The sequence below is a fragment of the Tachypleus tridentatus genome, chromosome 13, assembly GCF_004210375.1.
Source record: "Tachypleus tridentatus isolate NWPU-2018 chromosome 13, ASM421037v1, whole genome shotgun sequence".
In the NCBI taxonomy this organism is placed as follows: domain Eukaryota; kingdom Metazoa; phylum Arthropoda; class Merostomata; order Xiphosura; family Limulidae; genus Tachypleus; species Tachypleus tridentatus.
This window is the reverse complement of record NC_134837.1, coordinates 127710375-127729633: the sequence shown is the minus strand read 5'-3', so window position 1 is coordinate 127729633 and position 19259 is coordinate 127710375. Positions and strand designations below refer to the sequence as shown.

Below are 19259 nucleotides of genomic sequence, written 5' to 3'. Positions count from 1 at the left end.
AGCTGGATCAAGCAAACTGGCCCTCTTTCACTGCTCACAAAACTTGATCCTGCCATCGTCTGTAAGTCATCAGTATACAACTGCGTGGCAGCAGTAACTGACTGCATTATACAAGCAACTGCTCAGTGTATTCCTATAACTTTAACACGTTTTTCATGATATCTTCATCCGTGGTGGAATCGTGCCTGCCACATGGCACAGAAGGCTCAAAAATGGGTCCGGGATACTTTTCATAGGTATCCTGCACTCTCACACTGCATCACTTTCCAGCAGGTCTGTGCATATGCTCAGTGGGTGAGACGTCAAAGCCAGAAGGAATCTTGGATTAACTTCACACCCATCATATCTTCTACAACCAGTTCCAAAGTCATGTGGGACAAGATTCGAAAGGTCATTGGGCAATATAATTCTCTTCCCCTCTCGATCTTGCTTCCTGATGGCCAGATACTCTAGTTTAAAGCTTTTGCCAGGTATCTAGCACTTCTGCTTCTTCCTTCATCTTCTTAGCCACTAAGACTTGGGCAGAGTGATCACCTCTTTCCTTTTGAGCTGATTGTCTCTATGACTATAATTGTCCTTTTACACTGGTGGAACTCAAATTGGCCCTTCATCAGTCTGGCAGTATATCAGTTATACCTGATGATGTACACTATGAAATGCTGTGCCATTTCTCTCCTGCTTCTCTTGCTATTCTTCTGATTGTTTTTAACTGGATCTAACAGGAGAATGTTTTTCCTGATGCTTGGCACCAGGCTATTGTTTTACCTTTCTCTAAGCCTGGGAAGGATCCAAAGATTCCTTCAAATTTTCGTCTAATTGCTTTAACAAGCTGCCTCTGTAAGACCTTAGAAGGGATGGTTAATGCTTTTCTTGTTTGGTTCCTCAAATCAAACAACCTCCTCTTACCCATCATGTGTGGATTCCGATGACAGTGCTCCACCTGATACAACATGAAAAGTCAATCAGAGAAGCTTTTCTCAAACAACATCTTGTATCAATATTCTTTGACATTGAGAAGGCATATGATACAGCATGGAGCTATGGCAATTTGTAAAACTTCCATATAGGTAGGTGGGTTATGTGGCCATTTGCCCATTTTTATTAAAAAATGTTTAATGGACAGGAGATTCCAAGTTTGTGTGGGTTTGACACTTTCCCGTTCTTTTCTACAGGAACTTAGTCCTTCAGGGCTGTGTTTTGAATGTCACACTTTTCAGCATAAAGATTAATACCATCACTGAACAACTCTCTCTTGCTGTTGCAAACGGGCTCTATGTTGACGACTTTCACATCTCATGTCAATTGTCGAACATGAGGTATATTGAGCAGCAGCTACAGGCTGCCCTTAATCTTTCACTGAAGCGGAACACAGCAAATGGCTTTAACTTTTCTCTCTCTAAAACCATTTGCATGCACTTTTGCCACCAACAAGGTATTCTCCCTGATTCTGAACTCCATATTAGTGAAGTTGTGCTGCCTATGGTCCCTGAGACAAAGTTCTTGGGGCTTATCTTTGACCATAAGCTGATCTTTATACCACACATCAAACAGCTACGAGTCAAATGTACAAGAGCACTGAACATCCTTCATGTTTTTTCTTCCACCACTTGGGGAGTGGAATGATGTTCTGTGTTAAAGATATCTTGTTTTCTTATTTGATTGAAAATCAACTATGGATCACTGGTCTATGGCTCTGCCAGGACCTAGGCCTAAAAGATGCTGGACTCCATTCTTCATCAAAGACTTTGGCTTTGCACTGGGGCTTTCCACACTTCCACAGTTCAGAGCTTATTTGTAGAATCTCATGAACCTTCCTTGCACCTCCACCATTTGCAACTGTCTTTACTGTATGCTTCAAAGTTTTATTCTCTACCAGAGCATCCCACCTGGGGTTGTGTTTTCCTTCCTTGGTGGGCCATACTTTTTCAGAACAGAAGACTTGCCATTGTTCCTTTTGGCTTTCATATCCAGGTGCAGTTGGATGAATTGGGTCTGTCCTTGAATAACATTGCTGTATCCACTGGTCAGCCCATCCCACCATGGCTTTTTACAGTCCCCAAATGTGACCTATCTCTATGTCATCTGAGAAAAGCAGACACTCCTGATTGGAAATGCTATCTGTTATTTGTTGTACATCTTTCAAACCATCCTTCCATTCCTATTTATACAGATGATTCAAAATTGGGTGACGGTGCCAGCTCTGCCGTGGTTTGTTGTGGTTCAGTGGCTGCATGCAGAATCCCCTCTACATCTTCTGTGTTCACTGCTGAACTCTATGCCATTTCTCATGCTCTGTATCACATAGAAGCTAAACAGTACTCAAACTGCACTATTTATGCTGGCTCGCTTAGTTCTCTACTGGCTCTGAAATCGCTTCATGTTTGTTCTCACCCTGTTCTTGCCAGTATTCAAAACCGACTGTTTTATTTTTTTTTAACATTTACTTACATTTAGTTTTTCTGGATAACAGACCATGTTGGTATTTGCAGGAACGAGCTCGCCAACACTGCAGCTAAATCTATCTGCTCTGGCACTATCACTGCTGTGCCTGTTCCATACATGGACTATGATCCTGTATTCAAGGCTCGGCTGTGTACCAGCTGACAGTCGTCTTGGAGTGAGCAATGTGAAAACAAGCTTTTCCAAATAAAACACTATATTGGACTTTGGCCATCTTGCTTCCATAAGGATCGGAAAGAGGAAGTTGTTCTAACTAGACTACACATTGGTCATAGTTTTTTAACTCACCATTTTCTTTTATCTGGAACTGATGCACCAATGTGTAGTCTGTGTAAGACTCAGATCACTATAAGCCACATTTTACTTTCTTGCCATCGTTACAACTCTCAACGATGGCACCATTTTAAACATGTTCTGTCCCAAGGTTTATCTATAACGTTAGATAGTGTTATTGGTGATGGCGACACTGTCCACCTTGGAAATGTTTATAGTTTTTTTAAAGGCCATTTATCTTTTTAATACCATTTATTTTTTTAAATTTATACATTAGACCTTTTTCAATATGATTCCCTTTTAAGAATCACAGTCCATCTAGTTTGATTTGAAATTAGAAATTGGCCGTAACATCAAATAACTCGAAACCAGAACTGGAAAGGCTAACTTCAGGTGTCTATTGCTGCTGTTTGAACTACCCATTAGTCATCATGGCAAGTTATTATTAAAATTTTGCTACAAGTCTTTTAAAACTTTTATTTCTTTACTTTCTGAAAATGGCCATAACTTCAGAACCAAGGACTGGAAAGGCCAACTTCAGGTAACTGACGGTGGTTTTTGTACTTACCTATTAGTCTTCCTGGTGAGTTATGATAATTGAAAATCCTTTTCAACTTGTATTACTGTAGTTTCCTCTTACTGCTGCAGACTAGATGTAAACTTTGGTTTTATGCTATTTTTGTTGTTTTTTAAACTTTGTTTTGTTTTACCTTAATTTCTTTTATGAATTTTACTAAATTTACTTTAATTTTAACTTTTTACTGGATGTTTGGCACAGATTGCCTAGCTGCTTTGTGCTATAAAACACCAAATCAACCAATCAACCAATCCTCTTTGTCTGCAATCTGTGACTCTTCCTCAAAATCTGATGTAACTTTATCTGGTAAGGTTTATTCATTTCTATTTTCAGGGGCCTTTCTCTACTTTTTTACACATGGATCCTTCTCTGTAGCAATTTGTACCTGACCAGGTATTCTTTAAATCTGCACTCTATAGACATGTTGACTTGTGCTTTATATTTTCCATGGCTTTGCACACTCACTGTCAAAATGGAATGTTCCACAAGATTGATGAATGACTGCATGATATATTGCTTCATAAATATGGCCATCCCAGACCATACCACACACTAACTGCATGGGTAAAGCAGAAGGTGATTGCTACTGATAAGTGCCATACCTTGGTTTGTTCTGCTTTTTGAAACAAGGTTTCATGGTCACCCACCCATTTCTCCAGACTCTCCACCACATTGCCACTCTCCTTCCCTCAAGTGTAGTATAGGAATTCGTACCACCTTCCATTTCCAAGTTGATGGGGTAGTTGGCCATTGAGGCACCCTCCTGAATGAGTTTCACAAAGAAAGAACTGGTACCATTCAGTCAATAGTAGGGAGGGGATGTTCTGCTGGTGTAGATGAGGTGTGGTCTCCAGAGGAGTTGAGCCATCACTTTGCTGATTGACCTGGACTCCCGAGGGGTTGAACTGTTACCATATTTGATGACGTGATCTCCCGATACCCTTTATGCTACCACGGGAGTCGAGTTATCACCTTACTGGATGGCATGGTCTTCTGATTCTATTTACACAAACACTGGAGTCGAGCCATTACCTTATTGGATGATGTGGCATACTGATACCAATTGCATAAACACTTGGGTTGAGTCATTGAAATTGCAATTTGCCTCTTTGATTGGGAGGCCTCATCCTACCTTCATGTGGATTTCAGTACCCAGGGAAGAAGTTTTAGGTTAGAGCAAACCACTCACCATAAATTCTTGCAAGTTGGTTTCATACAGTAACCATCCTCTTGGTATTATATGTCAGGTGGTGAATTGATAGATCAGAGATGGTACTTGTGTCATATCCATAAATTGGTGCAGGTCTTAATCCCTGCTTCTTGGGTTTGAGGTGAAGGCAGCATGATTCTCATCCTGCCCTTGCTTTAATGTCAGTGGAGGTTTTGGGTGTAGCTGACTCACCATCTATGGTCTGTTGCACCATAGTCACTCTACAACTCCCTAATTGCATCTTAGATGAAAAGTATACAAGATTCAGAAGTGGTGAGGTTCCCCTCTTTCTGATCTTTGGATCTATATTTCTTTCTCATTGTCAGGGATAGCTTTCAGATAATTTGGGATGCATTTCTTTCATTTCCTCACATGGGTTCCTCCTTCTTCTTAATGTGAAATTTTAGCTAATTTTGTGAGAGAGGTTAGTACTGTATTGGAAGTTATAATTTACGTATATAGAAAATGTATTTGTAGTAGGTATTTACCTCTACTCACACTTCCCACCCTTCCTCTCCCTTTCTCTGGTTCTCAAATAATCTGCCAAACTTTGAAGTGAAGATTCATTAGAGGAGTGTGGGTCGAGTCATATGTATCACTTAAGCATATCATGCTGCTATTGGTTAAGAGATGACTGTTGGGGATTTACATAAGAGACATGTTGGAATATAGTAATTCCAATGGAGGGTTAGCAGAAGGCTTGTGACATGTATAAAGAAAATGTTTGCATATAGAAAGCAGCATTGAACTAAAATAGCTACTTTTGTGAGATGAGGAAAGTATCTATCCAAAATACATTTTCAATATAGGAAAATTATAACTTTCTATTATTCAAATGGAACTGGGATATTGAAATATATACAAAACAGATTTTAAGAATTTTGTTGCTTACAGAACTAAAAGTTTCTGATGGTGGTATTTTTTTAGTTTTTCAAAATTAATTGTTTTCAGAGGGTATCTAGTGGTATATTGAAACATTGATTTTTAATTTCATTAACTCTATTGCTGTGGGTCAAATGTCATGTCATATTGTGTTTGTTGACTTGCATTCAAAATTTTATTGAACTATTATTTTATGAAAGTATGTCAATAAGTTTGGTATCAAATTATGATCCATTAGTTAATTTCTTAATTTAAAAGTAAATATAAACAAATCTAAATATCAATTTTTTGTATCATGCAATATTTTGAATGCAGCATTGGTTTAAATTTGATACTTGTGATGTCAAAGTACAATGTCTGTAGTTTCTTATGGAAACTGTAGTCAAACTACCAATATTGAAAAGCTAGTTTTAAATAAGAACCTCCTATCCTTTCTATTTGCTGAACTATTGCTAGTTGTACTGGACAAACACAATGGCCTCACACAATTTTTTCCAGTTTTAGAAAGTCATACTTACGTACAGGTACTTTTTTCAATAGCATGAGAATAACCAATCAAAAACCCAGAATGTAACCCTGATGGCTTTGTCAGCAAAACTAAATTATTGAATGCCAAACTTGTTCTATCAAAGCTTGGAGTCAAAAACAGAATGTGAAATTTGAGTGAACTTGAAATTTCATTTCTTTTATTTTAAACTCAAATACAGCATAGTCACTAAGCTTGATAATAAATTATAGTACAGTTCTGTGATATTGATGTAGCAATTTATGATTTTTGGTTATTTCAAAAAGTGTATAAAAAACTATAAAAATTATTTTGTTTCACATCCTTTACATGCAAAGCTATAATACTTAGCAACCTATGACAAGCAGCGTACAAGTTCAAAGTTTGTAAGTAGATGGGATAATTATTTCCTCTAATTTCTAAAACATAGCCAAGAGAGGTCACTTTGTAAAGGCCAGTTTTACATCCTTAGATATAGTATCATGAGTGCACAAAGCACTGCATCATTGTAACTTCTATCAAGATAGCCAGCTGTGGCTGAAAGGTCAATATTATATATATAGGTAAAATGTTATGATTGGATTAGACATTTGTTTTTTGAGTTATAACCTGTAGTTATTCCAGAAAGAAAACAATGTAATTTTATTTATTTCTATACAAAGATACAGCAGTGAAAATAATAGATAAAATATAAAGTTTATTTTCAGAAACGTATTTAATAATTATCTGGTGGTTATAAACATCTTTAATAATTATCTGGTGGTTATAAATGTATTTAATAATTACCTGGTGATTATAAACATATTTAATAATATCTGGTGGTTATAAAGGTTTCACATGTAAAATTTGAAAATGTTCTGTTTAATAAAAGTAATTTTAATCTTAAAATAAAAAATATCAGCAGTGTGTCACTAGTGTGTCAGATCTGTTACTACTTTCTTTATGATATTAAGTAATGTGGTTACATCTTCATATCAGTAGAATATAACTAATGTATTAGAAATGTTACCAGTATTTTGGGGTATTGGATAATGACATTAATTATATCTTCATGTTAGCATATCGTAAAATGATTTGTCAGAACTGTTACCATTTTCATTATGGTATTGGACAGTGCAGTTTGTTAGATTTTCATGCCACCTCAACATAACTAATCTGTCATCATTTTTACCACTTTTGTTGTGGTATTGGATAATATACTTAGATATTCATGTCAGCAGAATGTAACTATGTATAAGATTGGCTGCTACTTTCCTTGTGGTATTGGATACTGCAATTGATTGGATTTTAATGTAAGCAGAACATGTTACTACTTTCCTTATGATATTTAATATTGTAGGTAATTGGATTTTCATGTAAGCCAATCATAACTAACATGACAGAACTTTTCTACTTTGGTTATGGTATTCAACAGTATAGTTAGATATTTATGTCAGCCAAACAAACCTAATATGTCAGAACTAATACCACATCTGTTATGGTTTTGAATGGTATAAGCAGATATTTATGTCACTAGAAAGTAACTAATTCATCAGAACTGTTATAACCTTTTTTAGGAACAAAATTGGTCAGTAATTATATAATTCTCTAGTTAATCTAGTGTTTATCATACAATCTGATTAACACTGTTGGATAATTGTTTTTCAAAATGAGTATGTGTTAAGTTTTACACATACAATTTGTTTAAAATTATCTAACTACACAAGACATAAATGAAAACATATAAATAAAAAAGATTAATTTCTGTTATTAAACTGCAGAGTAAATACATATAACAATAAAATTTTCTGTTTATGTTGTAATAGTTTGTTCTTTAACTAGAACTTTGAAAGTGATCTTTAAATCAATGACAGTTTTCCTGTCTTTTGGGCACTTGAACTTATATTGTTATGTTAGTTATTCTGAACTACTTTTTAAAACACATTGTTATAACATTGCTAATATTGCATAAAAAATACATTTAATAAATTTCATAAAATTATAAAGGACAAAAAGAGCTTATTTGCCCATCAGGGATGTCCATTCCAGCTCCCAGCTATGACTATCTCTTACTACTGATGTGCCATCCAATTTGTTCTTTAACTCAGTTAAATCTTCTGTATCCAACACCCTCAAAGGTAACTCATTCCAAAAGTGAACCACCCTTTTTGTAAAATACTGTGTAAACTGCAGACAACATGTATGCTGCCAGAATTTAAATTCATGACCTCTTGCCCTGTTATTTTTACTGCTAAATGCAAACAAGTTTGATTGATCTATATTATCAATACCTTTAATAATCTTAAACATCTCAGTCAAATCTCCTCTAACCCTTTTCCTCTCCAGAGAAAACAAGTTTAGAGATTTTAATCTCTCTTTGTAGGACCGTCCTACTGTCCCAGGTATCCTAGTGGCTCTTCTGTGAACCTTCTCCGATAGTGAAACAATAATATCCCATGTCCTGTATTTATTATTTCTACAGATGCTATCCAGGATCCTATTAGCCCTATTGTGAGCTACAATACACTGCTTAGATGACTTAAGTAATTTTTATATTACCACACCAAGATCTTTTTCTTTAACTGCAGTACTTAATGTATTTCTATTTAAATTATAACAATAATTTGAATTGTGAAGACCTACATGCATCACCTTACATTTTGGATATCTAAACATCACAAGCCTCATATTGGTCCAATGAATCAAATGATATAAGTATCTCGGTAAGTCTGTAGCATCTGTGATACAGTTAGCCACCCTAAAAATCTTAATGTCATCTGCAAATTTCAAAATTTTGTTTATCATTCTGCAGTCAGTATCATTAAAAGCTACCTGAGTAATAATACTTGATACATATCTGACTTATGACTTTTGATACATTCTTAATTATTAACACTTGATAAGTCCCTAAATACAGTCCAGACCCATTTATCCATCCAACTGTGAGTCTAAGCAGTTAATGGCCATATAGGGTGGGTGGCCATATTATTGGTATATAATCAAACTCTGGGACCAGACTGAGGCTTCAAAGGCATAGTACATACCATTACAACTCTCCATAATACTCACCTTTCTATAATTGTATACTGTATGTTTGATTAACAGATAAATGCAAAATTTCAAATGACAGTGAGCTTTGTGACTTTTCCTTGCACCACACAGTATTAGAGGCCAAGGCATGGCACATTTGTTTATGTGTAAATGTGGTGACATCTGGTGGTAATGATACTTTGTCATTTCCATCAATAGAACAGAGACAATTAATTTAGCTAAGAAAGGAGAGTTCTGTTTGTTGCTAAATGGAGGGAAAGGTGATAGAACTAAAATAAATATGTGAATTTTCCTTTTTTGAACAAATATTTTTGTTTACAAGAAGACCAAATACACATCAAACTGGAAGTGTTACAAATGATAAAGTTTAAAGGAGGGTGACAACTTATTGTTTGTGTGATTGTGTATGTGTGACTGTGTGATCATTGATGCAATATTAGGTGTGAAGCATCAGTTAGATGTAGCATGCTATTAATGTGGAATATTAGTGGTTACCTGCTTTGTAACACCTACAAGATGTGACCACTATCAGTCATTGTACAATAGTGGCATCACTTTGATTCACAGATCTCAGTTGGGCAGCAGCAGGTGAGAGCAAGCCTAGCTGGCTGCTATACTGAGTTCAAAAACACTTTTTGAGACTGGGAAATAGAAGGAAATATTTTGGACTGAGCCAAAATGGCTGTAATTAAGAGTTGACCACTGTATTTCATTCATCTGGGCTGTATTAACATTCAACAAATGATTTCCTATTGGCACTTGATACATACCTGAATAATAACATTTGATACATGCCTAAGTAATTGCACTCCATACATACCTGAATAATAACTTTTGACACATGCCTAAGTAATTACACTCTACACGTATCTTGATAATAATAACAAACGATACATACTTAAGTAAATAAGTTTTATACATACCTGAATACATGCATGAAACACACACCTGTGTTTTAGAGTGACCAGTTAGTTTAGATTATATAGCAGTTGGCAATATTTTTATTTTTGTAAGAATGATGAAACAATATCTATTGTTAAAATCTAAATATCACAATGTTTTTCTTGTGTCAGATGTAAGATTACCTCTGTCTTCTGTACCTGTGATGTAAAGGACATCTTTTGGTGTCAACATGTTGTTGCCCTTGCAATTTACCGAATGAGAAAAGCCACTCTTGTGAAGTTGCATGTTCCAATCTCAGGTAAGAATTCTGGAACGTGTTAGTCACAATGTACTGTTTTAAGTAAAGACCACTGAACAAGTAACAAGTGACAGTAAGAAAACCACATTTCACTGGCTTAAATAAACTTATTTTAACAAGTTTCAGTGTATTCAGATTGTTTTTTGTTTTTTTTTAAACCTGAAAAAAAAGGTACTTTTGCACACTTAGTGGTCAATTTTCAGCATATATTGTTAAGGAAGACAGTTTCAAACCACATTTTTCAGTTTGAGAGACATCTGGAAAATAAATAACTTATCCAGAGTAAAAGGGCATCACATGTTTTAAGTCTCCTCATATAATGCCACAAATACAGGGGTGTAAATATTTTTGATGTATCAGCTAGCCTCAAACTAGTGGGCATGAAAAATATACTAGCTCAAACATGAAATTATACTTGCTCAACTATTTGTTTTTCACAATAATTACTAATTTATAGATTATACAAATACATAGATATCTTTATCAATTCCAGTGACATTTTTCAAAGTATAACTACAGCATATGTGACACAGGTGTAAAATGTATGGTTAATTTAACCAGTTTTCATATATAATAAACTGGTATTCATGACTCTTGAAAATATAAAAATGGTACTCTCTTTTCTCATTCATAGCTATCTTGACCTTCATTTGCCCTCTGGGCATTGGTAAATCTTATGAACTTTACATCAGTCTTTTATTACCCTACAGTTTTTCATTTATTGCAGTAACATGTGCTGATCATGTGGCAGCTCTGGACCAGTTACATTGCATCCTCTATACTAGCACAGGTAGTTTTCTTTACCAGGAAAGAGGCCACTGCAAAGTTCCAAGTCATTTCAAAAAAAAAAAAAATCATTTTCTATCAATCAAACTTTGTATTATAATACAACTTCATAAACTCCTGCAGGAAAAAAATTGCATACATTTGAAAATGTTATAAATGCAAAATAAATAGATATTTTAATTTTTAAGTAGATTATGAGTCACACATACAGGTTTGTATATTAGGCTTACAGTGGATTAATATACAGGCTACCAATGTTACAACAATTTCAGTGGTATTAAATATTTTGTACATTTTAATAATTATATAAAATGTTAAATCTTACACATAAATATACATATTTCATGCAAGCAGAACTGTTAGTCTTAGGCTAGGAAGAATGAAATTCATGGTAAACCAAACTCAATATTGGGATAGTCCTGGATTAGTGGATTTTTACACCCCTTCTTGAAATATACTTTTTACCTCACCTTCTTTACTGCACCCCAATTTTATCTTTATCTCAAACTGATTTATTATATACTTTTCCACAGTTTTATTTATAATTTTTGCTTGTCCTGAAGGCTTACCTGTAACTCCTACATTGTTCTTTTTATTTGCAGAAACACTACTTCAACTAGATCGGCAGCAGCTTCAAAAACTAGTGCAGTATCTTGTTGCTGAACATCACACAGAAGTCCTTCCAACAACACAACAGTTAGTTGATGATATTCTACAGTCGCATTCTGTTATCAACTCCCTTTCTGGTGAGTATGAAGGGATACCTGTGTTTTAAGTAAAGTTTGCAATGTGCTTGTAAGATTTATAGGAAAATTTGATCGTACTTTTGATCTTCATTGTTGTTTGAATAATTTAGTATCTATGTTAATACAAAAGGAACAAGCCAAAGTAGAAGATAAGTTATTTTTAAAATTTGTTTTCATTCTTCACAAGACAATTGTATATTTTTTGTATTTCAGTGGTATTTGTTTTTCTGCCTCTCAAAGTGAAGGGGACCTGCCAGGGAAGATTCTGTATTTTTGTTTTATTTTCTCTGAGATCTGAATGGGAAGAGAGGATCCTGGTGGTTGACTGGTGTCTGGGACACTGCAACACACCACTTTGGCCTTGAATTCATATAGATTGGTCAGTTGGATGGTCCTGTTGGGCTAGGGTCAACTGAATACCAGTATTGGGAATTCTTGGTGGGTGTTTTGGACATTGTGTCTGATGTTGATGCCCTGGAAACCCTTGAAGCAAATGTTTCCCTTTTTTATTTTTTTATCTAGTAGGGATTAGAGGGGTTTGCTGGCTCTCCCATGTTTTAAAGAGGGATTTAAAGAACATCCTGAAGTCAGATCTTCATTGGTTTCATTAGCCAAAGAATTTCTGCTTTGTGATACATCTCCACTAATAAGGATGGAAATATTCTGCCAAACAATATTTTTGATGATTATATCTTCATGTCCATTTGCCTCTTTCATGGCAGGTTCTCTTAACTTTAAGGTGTGGTCATATATTCGTAATCCTCTTAGATGTTTCCACTGTCAGCTTTTTGGACATTTAAAAGCATTTTGTCATGGTTCTTTGACATTTCTCATTGTGGTGACAAAGTCCATGATGCCTACAAGTAACAGTTGGACCCTCACTGCATCAATTGTGATGATTCTCATTCATCTTATTTTTGATATTGCCCTAAGTAAGAGGTTAAGCATTAAGGCACTGTGAACATTTCTCATCCAGAGGTATAGAAGTAGTATCTGAAATTGTAACATAAATATGAACCTTTTAGAAGTTTGTTGTGTAATTTATTAATCTTTGTGTAGAAACTATATATTGAGTGTATTATGTTTCTAGGCTGTATATAAAATATATAAATGCATTTAGTTATAAACTTTTAATATGTGGTTTTTTATGTATTACTCATATAGATAGGTTAATATATCATTTGTTACATATTACTCAGGTAGGAGTATTATTAACATACTTTATTTCCAGGAGCACCTGACCCTACAGCTGGAGCCTCAGCTGATGAGGAGCATAGTTGGCATTTAGATGAGGAGCAGATAATGGAACAAGTCCGCAATTACCTTTCTCAGGGAGGCTATTACAGTGCTACTAAGCAGTTAAATGCACTGTTTGCCAAAGTATTTACCTCTTAATTTGATTTGTTTCAGCTATGTAATGATTTTGAACTTAGTTTCAAAGATGATGTGTAACCTCTTCTCGTATTTAGCTTTTTCCTGATTTGGTGCTGCCCCTCTATAAGTAGTCGTTTTTGTTTGCTACTAGCTTGTGTCTACTACCTAATCTTGCATGTTTCCATGTGATATTGCTGCATTGTTGCAGGTGAATGGACTTACAACAACACTCCACCAATGGGAGTGTGACACTGCATGGCTGGCTCCCTATATGCTAGTTGTTCACGATTTGTTATTGTATGTTAAGATGTGTCTTCTTTCTTTTCCTTTTTTTTCAATGTCTAGTTGAAGTATGTACAAAATCAACTGGTTTTGGAAATGTGTTTTGTGGCTCTTATTTTCTACATCATGAATTACAAGGAGACAATTCTTTTCATGTTGTGTAGCAATGAACAACTGGATTTTATTCACTCTAGATAGCATTAGACGTTTTTTTGTCTATTGGGACTTGATAACTATCGTGTGGTGGAGTCTTGCATGTGGCTTGGACCTTTTTCATGAGGTCACAGATTTTAGGCAGGCTTTTCCAGCTGCCTAAATTGCAAACAATGTTTGTAATGCAAAAATGGATTGACCTCAGAATTTTGTATCCTTCTGTGACATTTCTTCTCAGGCATGTTACAATTTTTCATTCTCTCCTATTTCATATCATTCTTTTCTTTCCTTCTTCAGGATATTTTTCCTTCTCCTCCTGATATCCAAGTCCATGCAGAATACTTTTGTCTTAATTTCATCCTGGTGCCAGGATAACTCACCATTTTCAACTGGTTGCACATATGCCTTGGCTGACAGTTGGACTGAATCTCTTTCTTGAACTCCCAAACTCTAAATTCTATTTTTCAGGCTTGGAGTTCTGTTCCATTTTTCTCTATTAGATGTTCTCAAGCTCAGTTTTACCTTTCATCTTACCTTGTTATGTTATCTATCCCTCATCTATCTCCTTTTGGAAGGAATCAACCATTCTTCTGAGGAATTTTCAGTAGAAACTCATTCCTTTCCTTTTTCTACATGGGTGTGTTCTTCTTTCTTGGTGTTCCCCCTTCTTACTTGTTTACTCTATTACTTTTATTTCTTGGGGAGGGACACCCTTCTTGTCCAAGTATTTTTAGCAACCTTTTATCCCATGGATTTTCATTCACAATCAGGTTTTTGGTGGGATACCTGACTCTTTGTAGTCACACTCTAAGACCATACTGCTGCATTCTTTCTTTGCTTATCCATGTGTTCTATCTTTTCCAAGCCCCTTATTATCTGCTTGCTGTCTCCCAGCACTTCTCCCTGTTCAAATATCCCATTCCTCTTCTTTCATTCATTCTTCCACTGTCCATATATTTCAGCACCAACAGTCTTCATTGGTGATTATTTTTTTGGGTTCAGGAACAGTGAGGGACTCTGTGGCTTGGTTTGTGGATCTGTGGTGTCTGTTATGGGCTACAGGTTTTGTCCATTAGCTTTACCATTTGCTTTTCTTCTCCTTCCTCTTGTTTGCTATTCCCATTCCTTTCCCTTCTTCAGGGGATACTGCTCCACCAATGTCTTTCTAAGGTAGTGTTAGATGTTAGACCGTTTGGCAAAGTATGTTGTAAAAAGGCTTTCTCACCCTTCTCCAGAATTTTATTCCCATCTGTTTGTCATTTTCTATTACACGTTTAATCATTATATCCTGCTTCTTTTTCTTGACCTTCCCCAATTTACTATAAGGTGTCTTCTTGACCTCTGATGGTCCTTTTTCTCTGGCCCTTTGGATGGCCAAGATTGATGTCTCTTTTGCATATTTTCACATTCTTGTCTCCCAGCATTCAGGCTTTATCTTTACTTTGTTTGTCATGGTTGATCTTATTATTTTCGAGTTCTTGTTTTTGGTCTGGCATCAGCTCTATTTGTTCCATGTTGTGTGTATCTTTGATTATTATATTCATGGCATGGGATTAAGATTCCACCATTAAATTGAGAACAATCTTCTTTTAGCCCCATTCTAAAAGGCCTCCTTCAAACATTGTCTTCACTTTTTGTTTCAGCAGATCACAGCCTTTTCTACTGGGTTTGTGGGTCACAGAAGGTTTTGTTTGTACAACTATATTCTCTTCTTTACCCACACAAAAGGTTCTCTGTCTGCTGGACATTTGGGGCATTCTTCAAACTTCTTTGCTGTCTTGGGTTGTGCTCTTATGCATTTTTTGCTATAAACTGTACATGATCATAGTGTAACCCCTTACAGAATCCATTTTCTAGAAGAGTGATTCCTCGGTCCTCATGTTTTTCAATGGATTTGCTGCCAGTCTCTTTGCCATTTACAACAATGTCAAGCATTCAGTCAGGAATGTTCTAATTTTTCCTGTGTATCCCTCCACCCCCATTTATCCTCCCCCTCATTTGGAACAATCCTTGTTAGGTTTTTCTGATAGAATCTTATTAGCTGGTTCAGTCATGGTATTCTTACTTGATCCTTCTGATTTCCTTCTTTACTCTTCAGCCTTGTAATTCTTCCATTTAGCCACATCATCAATGTCGTTTAGTCCCTTACAAGATCCTGCTCAGTGATACATATTGCCTGCAATGTTATATTTAACCAAAATCTGCACAGTTTAGGACAGTCCAAGAGATGGGGTGTTCTACAAAACTGCTCAATTTTTCTAAACAAGGCCTGGTTCAGACCATATCCATTCATGGACTAGTATTAGTAAAGTAGACAAAGGATTCCTGCCCATCATCCATGTCTAGTTTAGAACCTAATGTTGGCCTAGTTTTAAAAATAGCTTTTTTGGTCACCTGTTGCACTGTCTTATGATCACATGCTTTTCTGAACACCCCACTCTACTTTCATCCCACCTATTTTTTGTCTAACAAAGTATGGTAGTCCTTGCCGTTCACCAGTTCCCAGCCACTGGGGTGGTGGATCATAGAGGATGCCTCCTGAGTGACCATTTTTACTCAGTAGAGAGTATGTAAGTAGTTCTCTGTCCAAGTTGTACAATTTGCTCCTCTGAACAGCTACTTGGAAATCACCTCTCTTAATACTTTCCACCTATTTCTGGTGCATCTAACTTTTTTACCTGTTCTCAAAATGATAAATGAACAATCAGAATAGAGGGATCCACCTATACCAGGGGGCAGTGTTGAACTCTTATTGGTGGAGGGCTATTACATGCTCATTTGCACGCATCAATGCAGAAATATCACATGGAATTATGGAAGGATAGCTGGGAACCACAAAGCTAGTAGGGAGAAAGAAGAAAGTTTGCATGTAAAAGGTGGCAGTGAAGCAGGACAGTTAGATGTGAGAGAAGGTGAATATCTGTAGGAAATAAGTGTTCAGTGTTTGTAAATTTTAATTTTTTTACCATACTATGAAACATATACATTTGTTTGGGGTGTCTAGTTGTAAAACAAAGTATTTAATTAAATGTTGTATAGTTTGTAAACGTACTAAAAGGTAATTCAATAAAAGGAGCAATGGTCACTAGATGTTTTGATTTTATTAGTTGTTATATCATCAACTTACTACTCTACCAGTGCATTTCAGTTTCTCTGTACTATCTATTATTGCATATTGCAGTATGTAATTCCATATGTAGCATTTATAATTATTGATATTTTGCAGCTACAATGTATAGCACAGAAAAATATTCATTTTTTTTACATATACATATGTATATCTACTGCTACGTCATAGTGAATTTTGACAGGCAGAAAACAGTTTTTGAATGCTTGGATATTTCAAACAAAATGTGTGGTAAAATTTTACTCAATTATACATTTTGCCCAAAATATTCAACATAATGAACGAAACCAGCTTCATTTGAAAGGGAATCAGTTTCTGTGTGAAAATCAAAGTGATTAAAGTTCAGTGGGTTTTGCTCAGATAAACATTATTAAACAGTTTACTCACCCCACGCCTTAAGTTAGATTTCACTGCTTTAGAAATATTTCCAAATGGAAATATAATTACTTGTTTTTAATTGACTGGTTATATAATATTTTCCTTTGTGGAAAAGTCTTTTTAAAAATAACACTTGCAGCCTGAAGAATTTAAGTTCCTTCTTAATAAATATATTCACTTTTAATTTGTATTAAAATATATTTAATATAGATAATAGATAAGTACTACTTTTCTCTTAATCTATTAGGTTAAGGAGATGTTGCGAGCTAGAGACTCAAATGGTGCCAGAATGCTACGACTTATTACAGAGCAGTTTCTGGCTGACCCCAGGTTAGTTATTTGGAAAGCCCAAGGAACACCTATGATGGACAAATGTCGTCAGCTATGGGATCAGTTAGGTAAACATTTTTGCAAGAAGATAAGCCTGGTAATTTTTAGTAGTGCATCAGTATGCAAAAAAGAGCTATGCAGACCTTTAATTATTTGTTTGAACTCTAGCCATTATTTTGGAACAATTGGGAAATGTATTTAAAACATTAGATTAGATAACAGTACTCAAAACTGAAAATACTGAAAATAAATACACTCAGTGCTCATCAAATAACAAGAGTAGTTCACACCTAATTCTTTAGTTGTTGTAATAGAGTTGAAAAGTATTCACACTGTAATAGGAATATTCTGTATTTTTAGTCATGTATAAGTATCCATTTTGTAAATTAGTTAATAATGATAATAAATGGTACTATAACAATGTTTAATATATTTTACAGTTAAAAAATGAATAAATATAAAATAAACTGTTATCAAAGGTTTGCATCTCACTGATTTTTCTCTATTTATATGCTATTAATAGCTGTTTGTATTGTTCACTTTTATCAAAGGTCCTCCAGGTAATGGATAGAATATTGTGAATTTAATTTATCACCTAACACTTTCTGACTAAAGATGTCATTTTGAATTACATGAGTACTTTCTTTCTACAAGGGGAGAATATACTGCATTTAACAAGAGAATTTCTTCTATAATTCAGTGTTAATTTGAGTGGTTCAGATTGAGATAGAAGTTCTCATGCTTTCTAATATAAATTTAAAAATCACGGCAAGAGTAAGCAAGTATGGACATGGCTTGAAATAATGAGGTTTAAGCATTTTTGTTGAAACTATGTATTTATTTACCCAAGTGCAGAGCTTAGGATAAATGAACTACAGATTAGCAGTATAGGTAGTATGTGGTGCATGTGAGGGAACAGCCTATAAAATATAATTATTTCTTATTATAAACTGCTTTAAAATGTTGTATTTTTATTCTTCCAGGAAATTTTCTCTTTCTGCCCTTTCTCAAAATTACATTTCCTAAACAAGTGCTTAAAAGTTTCAGCCAGACATTTTCAAGTTAAGCTGAAGTACATCTCTAACTATAACTTAGGTGTATTGGTGCAAACTCTGCTATCTAGAAAATATCTTTCCAGTGAAACATTTAACAACTGATAAATATGAAATATTGTTAGTTTGTTGCATTCATAATAGATGCATTTAAGGTGCAGTCTTACTCTCATTCATTAGCTTTTAAAGCCATTAGATCAGTATTTAGAACTCTTTCAATTTAGATTTTCATATAGGTGCTCAATTTAAATCATTTTTAAATTCCTATATGTACATATATGCATTTTGCTGCATTGTTAAATGTCTCTTGGGAGTAAATTAGATTATTTTGGTTTTTTTTTTCATTGTGGCAGCTATTACTTTTTTTAAATTTTTTATTTAAAGTTAGTATCAATGAATAGTATAGATTGGTAAATAAAACAAAAGTATATGTCGTTGTAGATTTCAGAGGCTTGTAGTTCATATGTGATTTTAATAAAATGTATTAGTCTATAAAGATACCGGAATCTGCTTTAGTTTACATTGACTAGCTAATTATTAAGATATTTTTATTCAGTATTAACTTGACATAAAACCTGTGCTACATTTCCTTTTCATCCAGCTGCTCATTTTAAAGAGAAAAAATTATTTAAAAAACCTTTTTGTTACACATGGTATCTTTAATTATACTCCCAGAGTAGTTACGATAAACCAGAAAAGACATCAGAGAGAATGATGTGATTCTTTGGGAATTTTTGTTGTTTTTCTGTATTGCACTTTTCAAGGAAGTTGAAGTATAACTCATTGTATGTATACTGTATAAGAGATAAGTGATAAACGTTTGTAAAGTATTGAAGGGAAACATATTTCTGAAAATAATAGTTATAAGTTATTATTTTGACAAATTTCTGTTG

The 19259-nt window shown here is 34.8% G+C and overlaps 1 pseudogene across 1 annotated transcript in view; it reads left to right on the top strand.

Moving 5' to 3' along the window:
• Positions 1-19259, top strand: part of LOC143240930 (zinc finger SWIM domain-containing protein 5-like) — a 119386-nt pseudogene that overhangs the window by 76608 nt on the left and 23519 nt on the right. The window contains exons 3-6 of the transcript XR_013022058.1: positions 10011-10138; positions 11527-11670; positions 12902-13050; positions 17232-17382. The product of XR_013022058.1 is annotated as a zinc finger SWIM domain-containing protein 5-like (transcript). The remainder of the gene's footprint in view (positions 1-10010; positions 10139-11526; positions 11671-12901; positions 13051-17231; positions 17383-19259) is intronic.